Genomic DNA, 5,906 nt, shown 5'->3' with positions numbered 1-5,906 from the left:
CCAGAAAATGACTCAGAGACTGGCATAACAGACTCTCCACAGCTAAATGTAGAGAAGAGGCCACATTGAAATTGGTAGAAAGGGAGAAGACATGATAAGGAACTAAACTGACCCATGAGACTGTGAGAGGAAGGGCCCTACAGAGAGGAGCAGACCACACACCAGGCACCCAGGCACAAGGGACCCACACTGGGAAGATGAATCCCCATAACATTTGGCTTTGAAAACCATAGGGCCTGACATTATGCATTCTTACAATCAGTGGGGCTTACCACCTAGAACTTACTCCTGGAAGAGCTGAATCCCTGTCCTTAAAGAGACAGCATTAAAAAAAAAAAAAAAAACACCAAGAAAACAGGCCCATGGAGATACAGCATAGAAGCAGCAGTTTGAAGAACACCTGGCATATATAGGAGGGAGATTTGTTCACTAATCTCAGCATGTACACTGCAGGGGCAGGGACCTATGGGAAACTTCAGCAAGAACAAAAGAGTTGATGGACACAATTCCCATCCCCTGCCCCCTAGCCTAGATACAAGGACACCTGTGAGAGCCAACACAGTGTGAACACTCTCACCTAGCTTGCTAACAATGCACCCTGAATTCCCACTTCTGTAGACTGCCTCCTCCAGCCCTAGTCTCAGTAGGAGTTTTCTCAGGTGGTCACAGGTCCCCTCATGTAGCAGCCTGGGTAGGATGTCACTGACACTACATACACACCACTACCACCACCACCACCACATTCTCCTGCAGATCTGACACATCAAACATCCCCTTAACAGGAGTCTATTTAAAGCAGCACTGCAAGCCAGGAAACATGCAAGCCGGCCCAACAGAGGGCAGTCCACTCTAAAGTGACTCCCACCACAGAGAGAAAGGAAGAAAACCACACATATCAGTTTGATTGCAGCCCTAGCAGTGGGCGGGGGTAGACATCTGGTCTGACTACAGGCCCCACTCACCAAGGAAAGCTTCTCAGGGGACAACACAGGAAGAGGCCTTGTAGTTCTGTCCTATTGCATCTCTGGAAAACTCCTGGTCTGACTCAACTCAAGCCCAAAGCAGCCCCAGACTGGTACATGAACAACACAGGGATCAAACCCTGCCCACAACAGGCAAAGAGAGCCATTGCAGACGACTGGACTGGAAGCAAACATGAGTCAGCCACAAGCAGTAGGGCACACGCAAACACACATAGGAAACACCCCTGAAGTTCCAGGTTCTGGTGAACATAGGGCATTGCACTGCAGGGCACTACAGGACCACTTCTTCATAAGGCCACTACTTTCAAGAGCAGAAGATATAGCTGACTTGCCTAACTAACAGAAACAGATGCAGAGAGTTACCACAAAATGAGGAGACAGAAGAATATATCCCAAATGAAAGAACAAGACAAAAATCACAGCAAGAGAGCTAAACAAAATGGAGATAAGTAACGTTTCTGACAGATTTTAAAGAAATGGCCATAAAGATACTCAATGGACTTGAGAAAAGAGTGGAGGACCTCAGTAAGACCTTCAAAAAAGAGACAGAAAATATAAAAAAGAACCAATCAGAGATGAAGAACTCAATAACTAAAATTAAAAGTACCCTAGGTAGAATAAATAGACTAGACGAAGCAGAAGAATGGATCAGTGACCTGGAGGGCAGTGTAGTGGGAAGCAATCAAGCTGAACAGGAGAGAGAAAAAAAAGTAATAAAAAATGAAAATAGGTTAGGGGAACTCAGGTACACCATCAAGCATAATAACATTCACATTATAGAGATCCAAAAAAGAGAAGACAAAGAAAAAGGGGGGATAAAATGTTATTTGGAGAAATAATAGCTCAAAACTTTGTGTGTCTGGGGAAGAAAATAAAAATTCAGGTCCAGGGGGCACAGAGAGCTCTCCACCAAAAATCAACCCAAGGAGGTCCACACTAAGACACAAAGTAATTAAAATGGCAAAGAGTAGTGATAAAGCAGCAAAAGAAAACAGTTACATATAAGGAAAACCACATAAAGATATCAGTTGATTTTTCAGCAGAAAACAGACCAGAAGGGACACATGATATAAGCAAAGTGCTGAGTGAAAGAAACCTGCAACCAAGAGTACACTATCCATCAAGGCTTTCATTCACAATAAGAGAGAGTTTCCTGGACAAACAAAAGTTAAAAGGAATTCATTACCACTAAACCAGCCTTACAAGAAATGTTAAGGAGGGCTCTTTGAATGGAAAAGAAACACCATAAGCAAGAGTAAGAAAAGTAGGAAGCACCAAAGCAAAAGTAAAATTAAGTATATCTAAAAACTCAGTCAAAGGATTCACAAAAAGGATGTACAGCATGACACCATGTACCTAAAATGTAGGGGGAAGAGGAGTAAAACTTTAATGCTTTTAGAATGGGTTCGAACTTAAGCAACCATCAATTTAAAATAGAGTGTTATATGCATAGATGTTACATATCAACCTAATGGTAACATCAAAAACCAGTAACAGATATGCAAAAAATAAAGAGGAAGGAATCCAAGTACATCATTAAAGAAAACCGGAAAATCATGAGAGAAAAGAGTAAAAGAAAGGAACAGAGAACTACAAAAATAAACATAAACAAATAGCAAATGGAAATAAGTACATGCTTATAAATAATTACTTTGAATGTAAACGGACTAAATGCTGCAATCACAAGACATAGGGTGATGGAATGGATAAAGAAGCAAGATTGAACTCCACATTGGGTGTAGAGATTACTTAAATAAATAAATAAAAATAACTTTTAAAAAAAGGCCCATCTATATGCTGCCTACAAGAAACTCATTTCAGATCTAAAGACACCTGCAGATTGAAAGTGAAGGGTTGGAAAAACATTTATCATGCAAATGGAAGTAAAAAGAAAGCCAGGTTAGTAATACTTCTATCAGACAAAATAGACTTCAAAACAAAGAGTGTAGCAAGAGAAAGAAGGACAGTACATAATCATAAGTGGAACAATCCAATAAGAAGATATATATAACAATTGTAAATATTTCTACACCCAGCATGTGAACACTCAAAGTTGCTAATAATGAACATAAAGGAAGTAATCGATAGTAATGCAATAATAGTCAAGAAATTTAACATCTCACTTACATCAATGGTTAGATCATCCAAACAGACAATCAATAAGGAGAGTGGCTTTTAAGGACACATTAGATCAGATGGATTTAAGAGAGAGATTCAAAACATCACATTCTCAAATAGTGGCACACACATTCTTTTCAAGTGTACATGGAAGAGTCTCCAGAAGAGATCACGTGTTAAACCACAAAACAAATCTCAAAAAATTCAAAAAGTTTGAAATCATATTATGCACCTATTCCAACTACAATACTATGAAACTAGAAAACAACCACAAGCAAAATCTGGGAAGAACACACATACATAGAGGTTAAATAATATGCTACTAAACAATGAATGGGTCAACCAAGAAATAAAGAGGAAATTTTTAAAATACATAGAGACAAATTAAAATGAAAAAACACGATGGTCCAAAATCTTTGGGATGCAGCAAAAGAGATTCTAAGGGGTAAGAGTCCATTTCTTGGTTTGCCTCTCTCTCTTTTTTTTTTCCCCTTTGCTAGTCTGATGATGGTTACCAGAGGGAGATGGGCGGGGGTATGGCTTAACTAGGTAGTGGGGATTAAAGACTGCACTTGTGATGAGCACCTTGTGTTGTATGGAAGTGTTGAGTCACTATATTGTATACCTAAAACTAATATTACACTGTATGTTACTTAACTGGAATTTAAATTAAAACTTTAAAAAAAGAGGGAAGTTTAGAGTAATACAAGCCTACCTCAAGAAGCAAGAAAAATCTCCAACAACCTAACCTTACACCTAAAGGACCAAGAAAAAGAACAAACAAGGGTGCCTGGGTGGCTCCGTCAGTTAAGCGTCTGACTTCAGCTCAGGTCATGATCTTGCAGTTTGAGTTCAAGGCCCATGTCGGTCTCAGGGCTGACAGCTCAGAGCCTGGAGCTGCTTCAGATTTTGTGTCTCCCTCTCTCTCTGCTCCTCTCCTGCTCATGCTCTCTCTCTTTCTTTCTCAAAAATGAATAATAAAATATTTTTTAAAATTAGAACAAAAAACGTTAAAAACAACAACAACAACAACAAATGAAACCTCAAACCAGTAGAAGGAAGGACATAATAAAGATTAGAGCAGAAATAAACAAATAGAAACTTAAAAAAAAATAGAATAGATCAATGAAACCAGGATCTGCTTCTTTGAAAAAAAATCAACAAAATTGATAAACTAGATGAGAGAGAGAGAGAGAGAGAGAGAGAGAGAGAGAGAGAGAGAGAGCGCTCAAACAAAACCAGAAATGAAAGAGGAGAAATAACAACCAACACCACAGAAATACAAAGAAAGATTTAGAAAGAAACATACTTGTCCAGGTCAGGACACATGTTCAGAAAAGACCTGAGAAAACCCTAAGCTTTCACCACCTACCTGAGCACATCCCAGAGAAATCCTAAGAGGTTTTGAGAAGGACCACTTGCTTGGTTGATAAACACCTGTTGTCCTCAGACTCCTCCTCTAGTGAAACACTCCTTTAGTAGACTAGCTTTGTTGTTCTTTCTAAATATAAATATTCCTTGACCAGGTAACACATTCCGTGAATTCACACTAAGGATACTTCCTAGGTTAATCAGATCTGTTTTCCTCTGAAGAGTGGCTTAGGAGCTCCATGTTTCTGGTTGCTGCAACAGACAACGTGTAGAACGGAGGTCAGAGACTCAAATTTTTCCTACTTTCCAGCCGTGCTTGAGATGGATTCAGACCCTAGTTGTGGGGCATCTGTACGCTGTCCTTAATAATTACAGTGTCTTATCCAGCTGTTTTCTTAGCTTAGAGGCATGCCTAATGTTGAAGCAGTGCTTGCAGACTGCAGATGCCAGGCAGTTCCACAGCCTTCCTCCTGTCTTCTGGTCCATGAGCTCACAAGAGACCCTTCTAGAAGATCCCTGCAGAACCTGAGAATAGTTTCTTTGCCTCAGTGGTTTTATAACCTGTTCTTAGTTCCCTGTTTCTGCTGTAAATAATTCACCATTTTTTCTAAGTGAGATAAGGCCGGCCCTTGTGAGCCAGGAGAGATTTGAGAGATGATGAAAGCTATGTATTTTGCCCACAACCCAAGGACTTCTGGCAAGCTGCCCCACCTGAGCTGGGATCCTGCCCTTTTTTTTTTTTTTTTTTCATGAACACAGAAATGCCTGTTTTTACAAAAAGGCCTATTTTTTTAAAGACTTTTTTTTTTAGGGTATAGATTCGCAACAAAATTGAGAGGAAGGTACAGAGATTACCCATTTAGTCTCTGTTCCTGCACACACATAGCCTCATAGCCTGCCCCATTATCAACATCCCCCACCAGAATGGTACATTTGTGACAATCAATGAACTGACACTGACACATCATAATCACTCAAAGTCTATAGTTTACATTAGAGTTCATTCTTGGTGTTGTGCATTTATAGGTTTGGATATATGTACATTGACATGTATACATCATTACAGCATCATATAAGAGTATTTTCACTGCATTAGAAATACTCTGTGCTCCCAGAAAGGCCTCCTTTAAACTTGGAGATCAAAGTTTCCTGGAATGAGTTCCTAACACTTTTCAGTCTTCCCACCCACTGTGGTTGTGTCCCACTGGTCATAGCTTTGCAGGATACCAGGCCCTGAATGTAGCTGCCAGGGCACACTAGACAGGCTGCTTCCACTGGGAACTCAATCCAGTATTTCAGCCCTTCTAGGTCCTCCCTGTCTAAGACTCAAGTCAACCTCCTAAGAAGTGGGATTTATAATCCAATGCTCCCCAGCCCTAGCTGAATCCCCTGGACAGACAGGAACTGGAGTGGAAGACAGGAGTCCCCAGGACC

This window comes from Lynx canadensis, chromosome C2 (genome assembly GCF_007474595.2).
Source record: "Lynx canadensis isolate LIC74 chromosome C2, mLynCan4.pri.v2, whole genome shotgun sequence".
Classification (NCBI taxonomy): domain Eukaryota; kingdom Metazoa; phylum Chordata; class Mammalia; order Carnivora; family Felidae; genus Lynx; species Lynx canadensis.
The sequence above is the reverse complement of the archived record's forward strand: the minus strand, read 5'-3'. Positions refer to the sequence as shown.